Source organism: Vombatus ursinus, unplaced genomic scaffold, assembly GCF_900497805.2.
Source record: "Vombatus ursinus unplaced genomic scaffold, bare-nosed wombat genome assembly UNPS02000749.1, whole genome shotgun sequence".
In the NCBI taxonomy this organism is placed as follows: Eukaryota; Metazoa; Chordata; class Mammalia; order Diprotodontia; family Vombatidae; genus Vombatus; species Vombatus ursinus.
Window position 1 is genome coordinate 28071110 of NW_020940527.1, and position 20097 is coordinate 28091206.

Genomic DNA, 20097 nt, shown 5'->3' on the forward strand with positions numbered 1-20097 from the left:
AGAGTATTTGTGATAATATCATGGGCCTTTTGAGAAAATTTTTTTTGCTTCTAATGTTACATGTGGCGAATATGAAGGGCCTAATCTTATAGGGTTCTCAGAAGTTCCTCTACAATTTCATTTAGAAACATTAAAAATAAATGCAAGAATTAGGAAAACAGTATATACAAAGACCATAATAGTAAAATGTAAACAACACTAAAAAGCAGAGGAACTCGTGTTCATTGCCATCATTAATTATGTTCCTGAAAGTTGAAAGATGAAACACATCCTCCAATTCTTGGGAAAGAAATGGGGGAGTATAGGATCAGGTTGTAATATATTCTGTCAGATATGGTCCTTTGGTCAGTCGGTTTTACTTATTTTCTTTGTGATAGGGATGATTTAGTGGAAGGGGTGAGATGTGATATATTGGGACTTGAGTAGGTTTCCCTCTTCTGCTGGACAGGGGACAGATTGGTTCTTGAGAGCAAGAGAGTAGGGGATAGCTATATTTCACTGCCTATTCCGTCCAGAAAAAAACTTCCCACCTTCTTCCCTTTGTCTGACCTAGATCATAATTGCCCATGACAATAATTACTCATATCTAAAGCATTTTAAGGTTTGCTGAGTGTTTTCCTCACAGGAATCTGTGAAGTAGGCCATGTAAGTATTATATCTTTGTTTAAAAAAAAAGGGGGCAACAATAACATTTTAAACAAAATAAAGATAACTTTAACCCAAGGGGGCAGGGGGCAGTGTTGATTTGGTCTGGAAGATACCATTTAAACCTCCCAGATGCTTCTTTTAAGGTCTCAGGTAACAGATTTAGTTTCTAGAGATAACACACTTCTTTGTAGTCTGACTTCTGACCTCTTCATTCAACAGAAACGGCTCTTTCCTCAGTTACTAATGATCTCTCATTGCCAAATCTAATGACCTTTTCTTGATCCTCATCCTTCTTGACCTTTCCACAGATTTTGACAGTCAGCTGATCATCCTCTTCTTTGGAATAATCTCTTTTCTCTGGGTTTTTGTGACACTGGCCTCTCCTTCTTTACCTGTCTCACCTCTCCTCTGTCTTCTTCCCTGGATCTTTATCTGAGTCATGCCTGCTAACTGTGGGAGTCCCCAGGGCTCTATTCTGGGCCCTCTTCACTTCTCCCTCTACACTATTTCACTTGGTGATCATATCAACTCTTGTGGTTTCAGTAATCACCTTTATGTAGACGATTCTGTGATCCACTTGCCAGTCCTAATCTCTCTGGTGACCTCAAGTCTTGTGTCTCCAGCTGCCCTTTGGACGTCTCAAACTGGATGTCCCATAAACATCTTAAACTCAACATATTCAACACCAAATTTGTTATCTTTCCCCCCAAACTTTCTCCTCTTTTTAATTTTCCTATTATTTTGGAGGGAACCTGCCGCCACTTCCCCAGACACCCAGGCTGTCATCCTTGACTACTCACTCTCTCTTAGACCCGTCCATATATAATCATCAAGTCCTGTTGTTTTTACCTGTGTAACAGCTCTCATACATATTCCTGTCTCTCTTCTGACACAGCAACCACCTCGGACCTGGTCTCTTGCAATACTAGTCTGTTGTTTTGATTTCCTGGCCTCAAATCTATTCCCCACCCCAATCCATCCTTCACTTGGCCATCATATTGATCTTCCTAAAATGCAAGTCTGACCCTATCACATACACACACCCTCCATTTAATAAACTCCAGTGGCTCCCTATGGCTCCCAAGATCAAATTTAAAACCCTCTGTTTGACTTTTGAAACTCTTTGTAACCTGGCTCCTTCCTGCCTCGCTAGTCTTCTTACACCTCCACATACTCAGATCCAGTAACACTGACGTCTTTGCTCACAGTCACACAGGATACTCCATCTCCCAACTGAGCATTTTCCCTGGCTGTGCCACATACCTGGAACTCGCTTCCTCCTCATCTCTCCCTCCTGGCTTTCTCAGTTAACATCCCACCTTCTGCAAGATGCCTTTCCCAGTCCTCTTTAATCTTAATGCCTTCTTTGAGATGGCCCCCAATTGATCCTGTCTACATCTCCTCCACACATAGCTGTTTGCACATTGTCTCCATTATTAGACTGGGAGCTCCTTGAGAGTAGGGTTTGGTTCTTTGGATTCCCACCATCTGGCACAGCGTCTAGAACAGAGTAGGTGCATCATAAATGCTAGTTGACTAACCATCATCTTCAGTGATGGAAATGAGGAAAATGAGTTCTCTCCATGAGTAGCTCTGAAATTGTGTATGTAGAGTCAAGTCTTTACCGCTTTCTGACTGCTTACATTAACATTAACAACATTTCCTCTCCTTTTATAGACTCAATTAAATCTAAATCATTTTGGACTTGTGAAGAATATATTACCTTCCTTTTAGGTCATTTCCCTGTGTGTGACGTTGGATTTTGAGTTGCTCAAGGGGACAGGCACCCTATCTTTTATTGTTCTTGTACCCTGTCACACTGTTTGATAAACACTTTGGCTGAGGCAATGAATGGTTGATTTAATTTCCCCCCTTTGTGAGGAGAATAGGGATTTAAGTGTAGGGGCAACCCTACCTACACCCTGCTTATAGGATAAAATGGGACATGCTGACAATTAATCTACTATTAACTATGTGAAAATAAGTAGAAAGGAAAGATGGGACCCGTTAGCCCTCTTCTTAGAAACCAATTAGAGCTTAAAGTTACAATGGTATGTTGTCTCATTCCTCTCTTAGGAGGAAGAATATATCCTGGCCAGCTCAGCATCTTTCCTCTGCTTGGTGCCAAGTATACAACCACCCTTACCTCACTGTTTCCTTTTCTTTCTCCTGGTTTGTCCCAGTTTATCTCTTGTGGGATGAGTATCAGTAACTAAGTAAATATGGAAAGGTCTCTGGATTAGCTACTCCGAGATTAGAAATTTTGAATAGCTAAAGGTCTCCTCGAGCCTCCACCCTTTCTCCCACCCTTGTGGCTATCTAAAGGCTTCCCAGCCCCTTGGCACACCCAGCCTGCTAAAAAAGAGATTAGCAGATATTAGTGAGAGAAGCTTTAAAAACAAAAGGCTGTGATCTGATCAGAAGAATGGAAAGAAAAGGGAGAATCTAGAATCATGACATGACTTTGGTCAGATTAAAACCTCTGTGAGAGGCAGCTTGGTGTAGTGGGATGACCAGGGGGATTTGGACTCAGAGGACCTAGGCTTGAAACCAGATTCTGGCATAGATTCATGTTGTGACCCTTAGCTTCTCTGTGCCTCAGTTTCCCTCATTGTTAAAATGAGAAACACAACGACAGTGGTTGATATTCATAGTTCTTTAATCACATTTCATCCTCAGTCATGTGAGGTAGATTTTATAGAAATCTAATCCCCGTTTTTTTAAGGAACCTGAACACCAGGGAGGTGAAACCATTTGTCCATGGTTGTAAAGATTAGTCAGAACCAGGATTGAAGGTCAGGGCTCTCCTGAGTCCAAGGCCTCAGCTCTGTTCACTGCACCATGCTGGGAGAATGGCATTTGCTTGACCTAACTCCCAGGCTGTTGTGTGGGAAGAGTTTTGTAAACCTGAGAGCTATGTATGTGTTCTTAGGAATTTTTTTTTTTCAGGAAAGGGAAGGAGAATCATAGCAAGTTTGAATCATGGACTTTTAGAGCTGGAAGGAACCTTAGAGATCTCTATTCTAAGCCCCTCATTTTTACAAATGAGAGGGACTTTGTAAACAAATGCTCTGATGCAGGAGTTGACAGGTTGAAAGTGGAGAACAGCATGTAGTCCAGTGAGGCTGGAATGCCTAAAGGGGAGTGGTGTAAAACATGGCTGGAAAAGTAATTTGGAGCCAGATTGTGAAGAGCCATGAATGCCAGGAAGGATAAGGTATCTCTATTTTATCTGTTAGACAGTGAGGAGATACTACCAGTGTTTGAGAAAGGTAGAGATGTGATCAAGTCTGATCTGTAACAGCAGCCCCTGGGCCTTAACAGTTTCAGCATGAGATTCCAGATGTGGACACTGGTATGGAGCATGTCACCTCCATAGTCTTCACACGTCCCTGGAAGAACTACAGCCACTACCCGCCACTGCTCTGAGGGCAGAATACTGAAGCAGTAGAAAAATAGCAGAGCATGTGCAAACCTATGGGCATGAGATGCTGCCATTGGACTGTGGGTGGCCATTCAGTGGGGACAGATTCCCATTTGCTGCCCAGTGTCCTGATTTGGATGTCCTTCAGCACTTAGGTGAGGCAGGTTATTATAATTTTTTTCTTTCTTTTTTCTTTTCTTTTCTTTTCTTTTCTTTTCTTTTCTTTTCTTTTCTTTTCTTTTCTTTTTTTTTTTGGTGAGGCAATTGGGGTTAAGTGATTTGCCCAGAGTCACACAGCTAGTGAGTGTTATATGTCTGAGGTCAGATTTGAACTCAGGTCCTCCTGACTTCAGGGCTGGTGCCCTGTCTACTGTGCCACCTAGCTGCCAGGTTATTATTGAGTGAAATGTTGGGTTCTGGACCTCGATGTCTCATGGATATCTTAAACATGACATGTCTAAAACTAAACTAATTTTCCTCCTCCATCCCCCAAAACCTTCCCTCTTTTTATCTTTCTGTTACTGTGGAGGGCACCATCCTCCTAGTCATCCAGGCTTGCAACATCAATTCCTTAATCTTACTCACCCCCATATATCCAATCGCTTGCCAAGTCTTATCAATTATACCTTCATGATATCTCATATGTGCTTTTTTTTCTCTCCTCTGATACTGTCACCACTCTTGTATAGGCCTTCATCACCTTGTGCTTGGACTATTGCGGTAACCTTCTGGTTGGTCTCCCTAGCCTGGAGCAACTAGGTGATACAGTAGATCAAAGGATGGGGCCTGGAGTCAGGGAGATCTGAGTTCAAATCTGGCCTCAGACACTTAATTACTATGTTACTCTGGCCAAGTGACTTCAACCTCTCTCTGCTTCATTTTCCTCAATTGTAGAATGAAAACAGTAGCAGTACCTACCTTGCAGGGTTGTTATGAGAATCAAAGGAGATAATATCTATTAAAGAGCTTAGCACAGTGCCTGCACATAGTAGGTGCTATATAAAGGTTTATTTCCCTTTCCTTCTCCTTTCCTCAAGTCTCTTCTCCATTTCAGTCCATCCCCTACTAAGCTATTGAAGTGACCTTCCTAAAGTGCAGGTCTGACTATATTGCCCCCTATTAAATTAACTCTAGTGGCTTCCCTGTCATCTAAATGATTAAATATAAAATCCTCTGGTTTTTAAAGTCCTTCATACCCTGGCCCCTTCCTACTTTTCCAGTCTTTGCTTTTGCCTTTGTATCTCTGGCACCTAGTAGGTACTTAGTAAATATTGAATTGAATCCCTGAGTTGGGCACCTATTGGTCTTCTTACTGCCTGATAATAGGGAGGAAAAAACCAAACCCTGGCCTGGGCCAGCTGGATTACGTAGGTATCTGCTTTGATGACAGCTGGACTTATACTATGGTAAGAATTTTTTTTAAATATAGCCCATCCCTATGGTTTTATTGGTGTAGTGAACTCCAAGAAAGCTCCCTCCATCCATGCAGATCAGCCACTGACTTGTATTTACAGTCTTGAAGAGTTGTCTGAGGCATTGAAGGGTTAAATGATGTGTTCCTGGTAACGCAGTGGCATAATTGGAAGAGAATCAGATTTGGAGTCAGAGGACCAGGTAGATAAGGGGAATGAGGTAGATACAGCTTACCTCATTGCTTTCGGTAAAGTATTTTGTAGGGAAGATGAAGACAATCAATTAGGCGCTAATACAGTCATACGGATTCACAACTGGTTGGGTGGTCAGACTCAAAGAGTGGTTGCTAAGTGTCAGTGGAGTAGCCCAGGGAATCTGTGCTTGACCCAATGCTTTTAACGTTTCTATCAATACCTTGGATGAAGGCATAGTTGGTTTGCTTGGCTCATCAGATATGTAGGAGACCCAAAACTGAGAGGGGTGGTATGGCTAATGGAATGAATGACAGGCAGAATCCCTTTTGGGATTTTGACAAGCTAGCGTATCTAATAAGATGAATTCAATACAGATAAATGTAAAGTCTTGTGCCTGGGTACAAAAAAAAATCAACTTCATAAATACAAGATGGGAGAAGCTTGGTTAGACAGCAGTTCTGAAAAAGACCTTTGGGTTTTGTGGACTGTCAGCTTAACTTGAGTCTGATTTGGCAGCCAAAACATCTCGGGCTGCCTTAAGAGAGGCAATGCTTACAGTAACAGGGAGGTGATAATCCCATGGTACTCTGCCACTGTCCATCTTCATGAAGAGTATTGGTTTCAGTTCTGGGCACCCCGGTTTAAAGATGTTGATAAAGTGGAGAGCAAAGGTTTCAAACACAAGGCCATCTGCCTGCAGCACCCCTTTGTGCCTGCCCCAAACGAATACAATAGAACATAGATAATGTTAATACGTGATTTTCTGAGTCAAAATATGGCCCCAGGAATCCTTGTGTAGGGTTTAGTGGGCCCTGATTTCTATTTGAATTTGACACCACTGATGGAGAGTATCCAAAGGAAGGCAACCACAGTGGTGAAAGTTGGGCCCAAAGACATCTGAGGATCATTTGAAGGAACTGGTCAGTTGATAAACATTTATTAAGTGCTTGCTATGTGCCAGGCACTGAGCTAAATGTTGTGGATACAAAGAAAGGCAAAAGGCAATCCCTGCTCTCAAGGAGGTCACAATGTAATGGGCAAATTTAGCTTAGAGAAAATGTCAGGGGAGACATGATAGCTGTCTTCGAGTATTTTCAGGGCTGTCCCGGGGAGGGGGATTTGGTTTGTTCTTTTTGGCCCCAAAGAGCAAACCAGCAGCAACAGGTGGAAGTCATTCATAAAAAGGATAATTTAGACTTTTTGTTAGGAAAAAACATCCTACCAATTTGAGCTTTCCCTGAAAGGGATGAGCTGCCTTGAAAGGTAATGGTGTCTCTTTGGGGCAGACACCAGACAAACAAACGCTTGTCCAGCATGTTCTAGTGAGAATTCCTTCATGGATTGGATTAGAGGGACGCAGAGATCTCTTCCAATTCTCAAATTCTGTGCTCTGGGTTCCAATCCTGACTGCCACCTGCTTACTACCTATATGTGGCTTAGTGTCAGTCATTTGAGTTCTCTTGGTCTCGGTTCTTCCGTGTATAAAATGACAGCGTTAGACTAAATGGCCCTGCCGTCCTTTTCTTTCATCACTGAAAACCTGTGATTCGATGGTTCTGTGATGAGCCCCAGATCAGCATGGGCTGCTAGGCAGGGAAGTTTGGGAGTTGTGTGCTTTTCTGATGTAGAGTTTTGAGGAAGCTATATAATGTGTGAGTGGCTAATTCACAGACTGGAATTCTGTGTCAGAGAACATGGAGGCAGCAGTCCCTAGAAGGATGAAAGGCGATGAATCTAGAAACACTCATTTTAAATGATAGGCAGTGAATTGTTCACACAGGGCATTAACTTAGATGTTTCATCAATTTAGAATGACTTTCCCTGCAATTTTTCTCCATTGTTTTACTTGAAAATCATTAGAAACTGGGCATAGTGGCACTGGCAGTTTTGGGAGGAGGGCCAGGCTTATCAAAGGTCCCATCACACTCCGAGACTGATTTTATGAATGAACTTGATTGGAGGGTGGAGGCTGGGACTTTTCTAGGTTCCTGGAAAACAGGACCCCAAGGTCAAGATCACCTAATGAATCCCATCCCACTGATAAACAGGATAAAGGACCTGGGCAGCAGTTGAGTTTAGGGAGGAAGCAGAGGGGCTTGAGTAGCTGGGATAAGGAAACATTTGGGAGGTGTCACTTGAAGGAAGCGGGTTGAGGGAACCTTCCTTAAGAATCTTCTGATAATTCCCAGATTTATAACCCGGGACAAGACCGATAACTTCTCTATTTCTCTGGCTGGGACCACCCTGTGAACTCCAGAAATGAGTTCTCCTGGCTGTGTTGAGATAAAATTAAGTCATCTTAATGTTGGAATCTGGTTTATGGGTTTCTCTATAGAAAACATCAGCCTACAGCAAAAACTAATTAATTCCGGTTCCAGTTCATGAACTAGACATTCAATCATAGAATCATAGATGTTAGAGTTGGAAGAGACCATTGATTAAGTCATTTAATTCAATCTTCTTGTTTCACTGATGGGGAAACTGAGGTTCTCAAGAAGGATGGGGACTTGGTACTGCATGATAGACCTGGGACTAGACACTGGGTCTTATGATCTCACTGGCTAGAACATTTTCCTTTCCAATGAGCAATTTCAGGTTTTCACCATTTTGGAAAAAAAGATTGACTCAGCAAATAAAGTATAAATAAGATTGCCAGAGGGCTGTTTACTTCAGAAAAGCTGTCTTCAAGCACTTTCATAACTACTTCAGCAACAGTAATTTGCATACAAACAATGAATGTGCTAATTAAAAATTCTTCTGAAGTCTTCATTAATAGCAGATTGGGCATTTACTGAGGCTTGTTTGGAAGCTGATGGAGTTGCTGAGTCTACTTAGGAAGGACTCAAATTGCATTTCTTTAAGACTATCAACTCAGATGTTTCACTGAGTGAGCATGCCTTTTCCTGCAATTATTCCCGGTTGTTTTACTTGAAAATCATTAGGAAATTTTTCCCCTCAGGGCTTCTTTCTTCCAGGTTGCACAATCTGAGTTTCCCATAAGAGTTCCAGCCCAGCCCTTGAAAGACCTCTGTTCTCTCATCATCATCAGCTATCCTGGAGCACCTGCTGTGTGTGAGGGCTCTGGGCTTGGCGCTCTGGGGTCATGGGATAGGGTGGAGCTAGAGTGGAGAAAAGAAGACCTTCCTTCCTCCAGGGCTTGCAGGTCAAACCAGGGTTTCAGTACATGTGCTGGAGCGCAAATGGGAAAGAAGACACAAGAGTGTGTGCAGATGGCAATAGAGATGGTTCCTCTATTGCTTGATTCATTCAGTCACCATTGTATGGTATAACATGTGCTTAGTGTCAGGCACTGTGCAAGGTGATGGGAACACAAAGACAGAGACAAAATAATCTGTGCCTCCAGGGTTTTTGTATTCTACCAGTGGGGTATAACATATGTACGGATAGGTAAGAAGAAGTTAGAGACACATTTTTAAAAAAATTACCTTTTGTTTGTTTTTGTTTTTACTAGGCAATGGGGTTAAGTGACTTGTCCAGGGTCACACAGCTAGTAAGTGTCAAGTCTCTGAGGTCAGATTTGAACTCAGGTCCTCCTGACTCCAGGGCCAGTGCTCTATCCACTGCACCACCTAGCTGCCCCTAGCTTAGCTCTCTTCTAACTATTAACACACTGTTACATATAAATCTAATCAGACGAGTCTGAATGAGCTTGTACTCCATTCTGGTTCTAATTGTTACCATCCCTGGAAGGGTACCATGATGTCCTGGAATATGTCTCATAGCAGTGTGGTGTAGAGAATGAGCACCCAGGGAGGGAATTGGCAAACCTGGGTCCTGGTTCCAGCTCTGTCAATTACTTGCTGTAGGATTTTAGGCAAGTCACTTTGCCTCAGTAGAATTCATTTTCCAATGAAGATAATGATCACAGGTTTGTAGATTTAAAACTGGAAGGGATTTTTGAGATCATATAGTCTAACACTCTCATTTTACGTATGAGGAAACTGAGGTCCAGAGAGGGGAAGTGATTTGCCCAAGATCATTGTTTGGTGGGAAAATGGAATTTGAACCTAGTCTTCTAACTCCAAATCTGTCCCTCTATGGTCTTTTCCAGTTCTAACATTCTGGGGTTTTTCATTGCTGTTCTCAGGCAAAGGTGCAAGATACTGGAGTCATTTGAGGTCACAGTGGTTGTACCAAATGGTGCTGGGGAATACCAGACTAATGCCCATTAAAAAAAAATTCCAATACTTTCTTGGTGATGCTGTATCAAAGAATACCATGATCTCCAAAGACTCAAAATTGCTGGTGACTCAAAGATCACCTTATTTTGAGTAGGCATTATGTAGGCTGCAAAACATGACAGAATATTACCAATGACGATATGCACACAAGATGTTCCATAAAAGACTTTATCCAGGAAGAGTCTGCTATAGCTGAAAAGAAGGTATAACAGTCAAGTAGGCAATGAGAAGGATGGACAACAAATAGACAGCTGAAATGCGGTAGTGATTATTGAAACATCCAGAAATCCTCCAGAGTGTTAGGTAGATAGTCTATGAAGGATTTATGAGAAGATCATGGAGACAAGTCAGAGAGGATAAGACGCCTGATACTGTTGGAGCATGTGCACACGCCAATTAGCTCTCAGATCTACTGAAATATTGAAGCTTTTATTCCCGCTTGGGTAATTTCATTTCTGGAGCAGCATTGAAGGGAATGTAGCAATATCTCGCTAACACTTGCATGTGCCAATCAAGTGCTGCTTATTAATGTGTCCTTAGATAAAATGTCTTTATTCTCAGCCATTTTTAAAGGTGGTGAAGATGGAAGGGGTTAAATATAAATTATGTTGCATGAACCTCAAAAGGTGTGTTGGTATGCAGCCCCATGTGCTCTTTGGAATTCAATTCCTTCCTGTTGCCAAAAGAAAGTAGGGCTGATCTATTAGATCAGAATATATTCCTGTCTTCAAATCCTGGCAACAGGACGTTCTGTCCTCCAGATTTCATAGTTTGAGTTGGGTGTTGCAGGAAACTTGGCACCAGGGCTTTCTTTTCAAAATAATAAACAGAGATGTCGCCTTGGGTTTCATCTGATGAGGCATAGATGCTCCTGCACGGTGAAGGCTGATTCATAGGCAAATGGGAACTAATAATAGTAAGTTTAAAAAAAATATTCCCCTGTTTAAATTTGTCAAAGCAAGATTCCTGTCATGTTTTGCAGGACACAAGGGAATGTGTTCCTTTGATGGCGCTGTAATGACATACTAACTTCTATTTCAGGCTTGGCATGGTTAGGCTGAGCTATGTCACCTCTTGCCTTTATTCAACGAAAAGCATAGTGTTAAGTGAGTAGAGCTCTGGACTTGGGATCAGAAAGACCCAAGGTTAAATCTTGCATTTGGTACTGATTAGCTGAGTGATGAGCAAATCTGTTTCCTCATCTGTAAAAATGGACATCATAATAATAGCCTCAGTTTCCTCATCTGTAAAAATGGGTATCATCATCATAATAGTGGCATCTACATTACAGGGTTGCCATGAGGCTCAAATGAGATTATAATGTAGGCAAAGCATTTGTAAACTGTGAAGTGTTAACAACACAGAGTATCCCCAAGGTCTCAGTTTTAAGCTGCACTGAGACTTAGGGGACAATAGAAGTTATTTTCATTATACTCATGCTATAGCTTGGCTGTGTGATGTAGTGGACAGGCACTGGGCTTGGAGCTCAGAGATCTAGGTTCCAGTTTTGACTCCACTACTCACTAGCTGAATATCTTTGGATAGGTCACTCACCCTCTCACCTTGAGTTTGCTCATTTGTAAAATTGGCCTCATAATAGCTCACATTTCTTTTCAAAATTTTTTTAATCTATTTCTTTCCCTTCTGCCTCCCCGACTTAAATCAGAAAAAAAAAAGAAAAGAAAAACACGATTCTTGTAATGAATATGTGCATTCAAGCAAAACAAATTGTCTATGCCAGGGGTGGGGAACCTGCGGCCTCAAGGCCACATGTGGTCCTCTAGGTCCTCAAGTGCTGCCCCAGCCACATGTGGCCTTGATGCTGCAGGTTCCCCACCCCGGGCCCAAATTTACAACTTATCTATGTTCAAATCATTTGCATCATTCTGTTCCCTGAGTCTGTCACCTCTCTTAAGTCTTTCAGAAGTGTTGGTCTTATCAATATTGTGGTTATTGAATAAATTGTTCTCCTGGTTCTGCTCACTTCACTCTGCATCAGTTCATATAAATCTCAGGTTATTCCTTAACTGTCACTTTAATCATTTCTCACAGCATAGCAGTATTTCATTGTGTTCATACACCATACTTTGTAAGCCATTTCCTAATTGATAGGCATCTCCTTAGTGTCCAGTTTTAGTTTGGTTTAGTTTTTTTGCCTCTACAAAAAGAGCTGCTATAAATATGCCAGTCCCAAAAGTCTTGGTGCAGATTTCAGCTCTAAACTACTCTAAGACTTTGGGGGGACACTGTGTTTTTGTATATATGGGTTCCTTTTTTCCTTCTTTGTTCTGTTTGCTAGGTCATCACATTTTCACAGCACCATTTTAAAAATTAAATTTTCTTTTTTTTAATTTAACAAACATTTATTTTCTCTTCCACCACCCCCTCACACTGGGAAAAAGAAAAAGAAAAAGAAAACCCTTGTAACAAGTATTCATAGTCAAGCTAAACAAATTTCCACATCAGCTGTGTCCAAAAAATGTTTATGTTATTCTGCATATTGAATCTATCCTCTTTCTTGTCCAGAGGTGGGTAACATTCTTCATCTTCAGTACACTGGAAATGTCCATAGTCCTTTAAGGTTCATAACATACTTCTCTTACAACAATTCTGTGAGCTTGGATAATGAAAAATGTAATCATTTCCATTTCACAGCTGAGGAAACTTGAGATTCAGATACTGTTAAATGACTTACCTAAGGTCACATAGTAAGTGCAAGAGCTGGAATTTGAACCCAGGTCTGCTGACTCCAATTCTACCACAATTTTCTTTTTAAAACTATATTATGTTTCCTCTCATGGTCTAACTTATGACAGTGGGAGGTTTCCTACTGTAGGTAGTATGGCTCCCTAACTTAAAGGTTGGTTGTGATAGTAGAATGAGATTAATGTACATGAAGCATTTGACAGCTCCCAAAGCCTAGATAATTGTGAGTTCTTTATGTAATTTTTTTTCCTTTTTTTGTTCTCTTTTAGGGAACTGAAACCCATTCTCCTATAGCCTCCAGAGTCTTCTGTTGCAGATACTTTCCCCAAGGTATGCTGGTTGTCACTGATAGATTCTATACTACCATCTGCTCACCAGACTTTTGTATCTGTGATTTTCTTTCTTTCTTCTTTCTTTCTCTCTCTTTCTTTGTTTCTTAGTTTCTGTTTCTTTCTTTTTTTCTTTTTTTCTTTCTTTGTTTCTTCCTTCCTTCCTTTTTTTCTTCCTTCCTTCCTTCCTTCCTTCCTTTCTTTCTTTCTTTCTTTCTTTCTTTCTTTCTTTCTTTCTTTCTTTCTTTCTTTCTTTCTTTCTTTCTTTCTTTCTTTCTTTCTTTCCTTCCTTCCTTCCTTCCTTCCTTCTTTCTTTCTTTCTTTCTTTCTCTCTCTCTTTCTTTCTTTCTTTCTTTCTTTCTTTCTTTCTTTCTTTCTTTCTCTCTCTCTCTCTCTCTCTCTCTCTCTCTCTCTCTCTCTCTCTCTCTCTCTCTCTCTTTCTTTCTTTCTTTCTTTCAGTTTGACCAGTAGTATTTCTAGACATAATTTTTTTTTGGAGGTGGGGGTGATTCTATGTGATCCAGTAACCATTCCCAAACTACTTGCTATAGTTGATGCTGCATATAGTTAGAGAATTGTTCTTTCCTGATCGATTCCAATATGTGACATGGAATATGAAGAAAACCAATTACTTCTAGAATGAAGATCCAAAACACTTTGTCAGTCTTGTGTAATACTAATGGAGTCCTTGAGAGGCAGGATGATGTAGTGGCTGGAGGGCAACCTTGCTTTCCTTGTCCTTCATTCTCAAAGAGGACTAGAATGATGTCATTGTGTTGAGGGGTCAAGGGACAGTGTGTCTGACTCTGGCTTATCAGACTAATGCAGTCTCTGAAGGTTCTACCATAGGTCAGGCACAAGTAGTCCCATAAGATTGGGGTTCAAGTCCATGAATACCAGAGATTGATTTCAGATGAGTCACTTAATCTCAATGCCTCAGGCTGTTCTTTAAGACTGTATGTTACTGGTCTGTATCATTTGAGGATGTTTCTACGTTGGGAGTGGCATATGCCAATGAGATCACAAGTCTAGGACAATAATAACAAAGGAATCTGTACCCGAAGGGCGGAATGTATAGAATCACCTTTGGCTGGGGCATATTGATAAAAAAGGTGTGATGTTTAGAGGATTGGGTTTATAGGATTGGTAGATTTGCAGTTTAGTGATATTGGCACCAGGTGGCAGTAGGTGCCATAATTTCTCCAATGCTTAAGTCATCAGATAGTTAACTAAGTATGTTTTTTCTCCTTAAAAACAAACAAACATTTTTACTTAAAGGGTTAGACTTAATCGTAAACAATGAAATAGACAACTTGTAAGTGCAAGCTTTTTAAAGTTATATGCATAGAGAGGGCAGCTAGGTGGTGCAGTGCATAGAGCACTGGGCCTGGAGTCAGCAAGATGAGTTCAAATCCCGCCTCAGACACTTACTGAATGTGTGACCCTGGGCAGGTCACTTAACCCTGTTTGCCTGTTTCCTCATCTGTAGAATGATCTGGAGAAGGAAATAGCAAAGCACTCTAGTATCTTTGCCAAGAAAACCCCAAATGGGAACATGACTGAAACAACTGAAAAACCACATAATATGCATAGGTACAAGTTAGTACCTTTCTCGTTAATCCTTAAATATTTCCAACTATAACATGATTTGGCCTTGGCTTTACCTGTAGGCTTGCATTACGTTACTTATAACTCACCCTAAATTATACGTTAGAATCAAATCCTTTCTGCTGCTGGGTAGATGATTCTGGAAATTCAGGCCAACTTGATATCAAAAACTCTTCTTAGCACCTTTTCTCCGACTTTTTGGTTGCTCATTGACAAGTTGTTTCTCACAGTGGCTGGATATATATACTTGCATTTATGGACTGATGCTGTGACTGCTTCCTGCTGAAGTAATTTCCTACAGTTTGATATTTTTAAAGAGTCTTCTATTTCACATATTAGAAGAAACAGACAGCTATGTGTAACACCTACCATAATTTAGGATCGTGGGATGTAGAGCTCAGGATACCTTAGCAATTATGTAGGCCGACCCTTCTCATTTTTCAGATGGGAAAGTTGAGGCCAGAAGAAATAAAATGACTTGTCCAATAGTAAATATTGGAGGCAGTGTTCAAACTCATTGCACTGAGTCCAAGCACCATTTCTACAGCACCATGCTGCCATATTCTATTTGAACCGCCCCCCCCCAATTCCCATGGCTGATTATCTTTAATCAGACAAAATTATCTTTCTACTTTACTTTTCAAGAAGAGATAAGTATCCCTCTCTTCAAACAGTTATTTCTAATTCTGGCGGCATAATTGAAATTTTACTGGAATAGAAATCAGACGGCCTGGGTCCTACTCCCAGCTCTGTGACTATTTACTAACTACATGAGTTTAGGCGGGTTGCTTGACTTGAAAGCCACAGAGAGTTTCATCAGCTATAAAATAAAGGAGCTAGACTAATAATAATAGCTACATGACCTTAGATGAGTCATTTAACCTTTGTTTCTTTATCCATTAACATGAGGTTGAATGTGATCTCTAGGGTACATTTCAACTCTAACAATCTTATGAATCTATGGAGATGGCAGTGAATACCTCCACCTACTAAATTATTCCCTTACTCCTCAGCAGTCTGTTTGATTATGAATTTTAAACAGGTAGTTGCAACCAGTCTCAGGTTCTGCAAAAAAGTAGGTTTAGTCAGTGATCAGAAGAAACTTTGATGTGCAAATCTTGGCCAAAATAATTTCCATTCCTTGGTCTTAGCCACTGATAAGAGACACTGCCAGGTCCCACTTTGGGGATCTTTTTTGCTGATAGCTCATTGAAATCCTGAGTCATGGTCAATAAAAATCAAGAGTTTGAACTCCTAACAAGTTGATTTTAATTTGAATTCTTTCCAAGTGGGACGTAGTAATAGCTAAAAACTCCTCCATGCCCTAATGGACTGGTACTATGGCTAACCCATTGTCCATATCCCCCCAAGTTTCCATGGTCCCTAAAGCTATTTATTCAGTGGCTGGATAATCACCTGGTGGGGATGTTGTAAAGAGCCTTTTTGTACTTCAGGTAGAATGTCAGTGTGAGGTAACCTCTAAGGACCTTTTGGTGATCTGTGACCTAGTGGCTAAGCCTCTGGTGATAAAATTATATGCATAGTAAAGGTTAATAAATTTTGGGTACAAGGAAGTGGTGAACAGCATAGGCACACAAACCCTATATCCAGGTAAAGGAGGGCTTAAGGAAGCAGCTACTTTTCTTCTAATCAATCTGGGAAAGCTCTGTAGAAGAGGTAGAATTTTAGGAGCCATTGACCACGTAAAAAGCCTTTGTTTGATGGGGTTGGGAGGAGAACAAAAAGGAAATGAACATTTCAGATATTATAGTACAACTTGGATGTGGGAGTAAGAAGTGTTGATGAAGGAGACTTCAAGCATATGTCACCTGAGATGAGTGAAGATGGTAGCCTGGATAGGTAGGGAGAAGATGATAGAATCACAGAATTTTAGAGGTGGAAAAGACCCTTAGAGATTATCTACTCCAATGCTGTCATTTTCTGGTTAATGAAACTGAGGCCCAGAGAGGTAAAATATTCTGCCCAAGGTCACACAGCTCATTAGTGGCAATACTGAGAATGTAATTTAGGTCTTGACAAAAATGATATCATCTCAGGGCTCTGGTACTACTTATATTTGGGTCAGTATAGCATATGAATTCTGCCTTAGCATTCTGCTTAGATGTGAAGACCATATGCCTTCAAAGCTGAATTTGTTGAGAACAAATTTTATTTCTCACAGAAATTTTGAGGTACCTAGATAATTAAATGCTCTTAGCATCATTTTTTAAACATCCCTCCCTAAATTATGTGTTTCCAAGCTGTTTCCTTTTCTTCTCCCCTGCCAATTTTAGTTTGAGTTTTGAGCTTTTCATTCTATGGTACGGTATTTTTTATAGCAGAGGACTTTTTGTACCATAAAATAAGCACATTTTAAAAAAATGTGCATAAGACCTGTCTCTGGAAACATCTGGTAAGAATAAGGAATGCTTGAAAAACTATGGTTCTCAGAGATGACCCCTACCTCTTTATTAGCAGGGAGTCCCCAAAGTAAACTTTTATTTCCTGCTGCTGACACACAGAGATCCTTAACTGAAATGTTTTGTGTTGTTTCTGAAACCTGGAGGGAGACTTAAAGTGAACCTTAAGGTCAGCAACCTGAGTTTGGGGGAGATAGGGTTGCTTTGAGTTATTTACCCAATATCATCCCCCGATACTTATGGTATGCTAGCTTAGGTCACATTCCTTTTGAGCCTGTGGTAGAACTGTACTTTGTAGCTCATTCTCCCAAGCCCACTAAAACCCACCTGAACCAATCACACCTAGAGTCTAAGTCCTAGACCTTCCCTGCATACCCCTACTTCCCATTAGCAAAGTCGATATTTTTCACATCATAGGCACTACGCCACAAAGTAATTTATTTCAGAATAGCACTGAATGTCTTTCAGGTTTTTTTTTTTAAAGCAAAACAAAACAAAAACTTGTCCCAGAAATATTCTAAACCATTTTATATTAAATCTTTTTAAAAATTTTATTTTTAATTTATGGAATAAAACAAGCATTTCCATAACATAGTACAATAAAAAAAGATGATTGCATATGAAACTGTAAATCTACTATATACAATTTGCTATTCCTTTCAAATATACAACAAAATTATCATGTAAATTTCTTTTTTTTCATCTTTCTCATGCTCTAGAGATGGCTACCATTAGACATAAATAGATAGATAGATAGAGAGATATGCACATATGTAAATTATCCTATATATATTTCTATTTATCAGTTCTTTCTCTGGATGCAGATAGCATCTTTCTTCATATATCCTTTATAGTCAATCTGAGTATTTATAAGAATCAAAATAACTTATTTGCTCAAAGTCATTCTTAAAACAATATTGCTGTTACTATACACTATATATATAAATATATATTATATATAATACATACATATATAAAATATATTTATACATGTATATATATATTTTTTTTAATTAATTAATTGAATTTTTTTTTTTGGCGAGGTAATTGGGGTTAAAGTGACTTGCCCAGGATCATGCAGCTAGTAAGTGTTGTGTTTAAGGCCAGATTTGAACTCAGGTCCTTCTGACTCTAAGGCTGGTGCTCTATCCACTGTGCCACCTAGCTGCCCCTACTGTATGCAAAGCCTTAACTACTGGAATGCCCACAGAATAGGGTATTCTACTTCATTGAATTTTCTGATTATATCAAGCCTTTGTTATTAAAAAGTCATTCTAAAATGTATTGATGTACTTACCTGCCTTAGTAAATATAGAAAAGAGAATACAGTTTAATCTTCCCTTGATAATCAAGGACCTTAGGGTTATTTAGGTGCATCAATTCACCCAATGTGCAGGGCGGGGCTCCTGTGCAGGGTATATGGGAGGTGTTGAAAAGAGCATCTTAGAATTGGCAGGCCTGGATAGGTACAGTCTTTTTCATTGGAGGGACTCTCTGCATTGGTGAGGTTATAGATGTCATTGTTGAATGGTCTGAGCTTGTATTTCTGCATTTTGATTTTTAGTTGAAAAGGATTAAATTGGTTCTGGTGAGGTTAATTTAAGGTAAGGTTTTATCATACATCAATCCACTTGAAATGCTGTGTAGAAATCACAGACTTGATATTTCTGCTTTGTATCTGTTTAGAGAAGCTGGAATGACTGCGTATGCAAGTGTTTCTATAGGTGAATGTGGGCAAGTTACCTGGGCTTTGCTTTCTTATAAAATGGGGGTGAGCTAGATGATGGGTGTGTCTAGCTTTAATTGTATATGAAATAATGTTTGTAAAAACTGTTTTGTCATTATAAAGCTTGCTGCCTTTACAGGAAAGTGTGTATAGTAGAGTTTTACTTATTTTTCAGAGCCATAAGTAGTATAGAACTACTGGGATTTGTCTTAAGGTGCCAACATTTAGTGGAAGCTAATAGCATTTATCTGCCTTCAGCAGATAGAAGCAACTGAGCATAGCCTAGCCCTGGGTTAGCAAGAGTTATTTTTAATTTAAAGTCAGTATGTTTTCTCTCTATTTCCTAGACCCCCTCTACTTTCTTCTCCTGGTTTGGCCTCTGCAACAGTGACCTCATGAATTCTTTATCCCCAGGTACCAGTGTGGGGTCTTCTTTCTCATCCTGGCTTCCCAAGGAGCAGTGTCTTAGGGGAGGGAGGAAGAATCTCTTCCACTTGTGGTCTTCTGTCCCAAGGTCTCTCATCCTATTCATTGAAATTTGTCTTAAAAAGTTGATTTGAAAGTGTGTTTTGTACTGCTTGCCCTGCTTCTCAGAATTACTAGTTATAGCTCTGCTTGCTAAGATGGATTAATGATCATTTTGCACCCCAGGAAACCGTAACCTACAACACACTTCATCCTGTGTAGTTCTTTTCCAGGTACATCTATACCCCAAAGTAAATTTTCCTCTGAGGTTCTATCCAATTCAGTGGAGATCTCCCTCTAGTTTTAAGTTTGTGGATACTATTGCAGTGGTTGGGTACTGATAGAATTTAAGCTATGAAAATTGATAAAATTGAAAGTGAACTTGTTCTATGGGCCCTGAAAATGCAAAATGGTAGAAATGTTCAGTTGGTAAACTTTATTCTCTAATATCTCTAATATCTCCAGGGGAGGCACTAGTTGTTATAATTGGGCCTGACTATAGCCACCATAAATCAGTCTTAGACAACACCCACCTCCCTGGCTCTTTGTGGGCTCAGTTGTGCCTACCCATGGAGGAATTAGATACATGGTGCTGGCCCTGAAAGGCTGGATAAAATGAGGCCTTGCTTCCGGAACTGGAATTTCTTCCAACAATATGCTACATGACCTGACATAATTGATTTAATCCAAAGTAGTTCTGGGATGAAAAATGCTAGATACCACACACAGAAAATTACACTGAGTAGTTAGCAATCTAAGATAGTTAGTAACATAAGCATATGTGTAGATGACAGATTAAGAACCTTTGACCAATGAACACATAGATGTTAACATTCAGATCATTAAGTGGACAAAGGGAGGTCTCCATTTCTACTATATTTTATATATAAATATTTTATATTTGCATGTTCTATGCCTCTGCATTTTCAAAGGAATAGATTTTTTAAAAAAAATACAAATTG

The 20097-nt window shown here is 40.0% G+C and overlaps 1 protein-coding gene across 4 annotated transcripts in view; it reads left to right on the top strand.

Moving 5' to 3' along the window:
- Positions 1 to 20097, top strand: part of SORBS1 (sorbin and SH3 domain containing 1) — a 302200-nt gene that overhangs the window by 91196 nt on the left and 190907 nt on the right. For all 4 annotated transcript variants that reach the window (XM_027859816.1, XM_027859821.1, XM_027859828.1 and 1 more), the window contains exon 3: positions 12857 to 12917. The gene's annotated coding sequence lies outside the window, so the exon portion shown is untranslated. The remainder of the gene's footprint in view (positions 1 to 12856; positions 12918 to 20097) is intronic.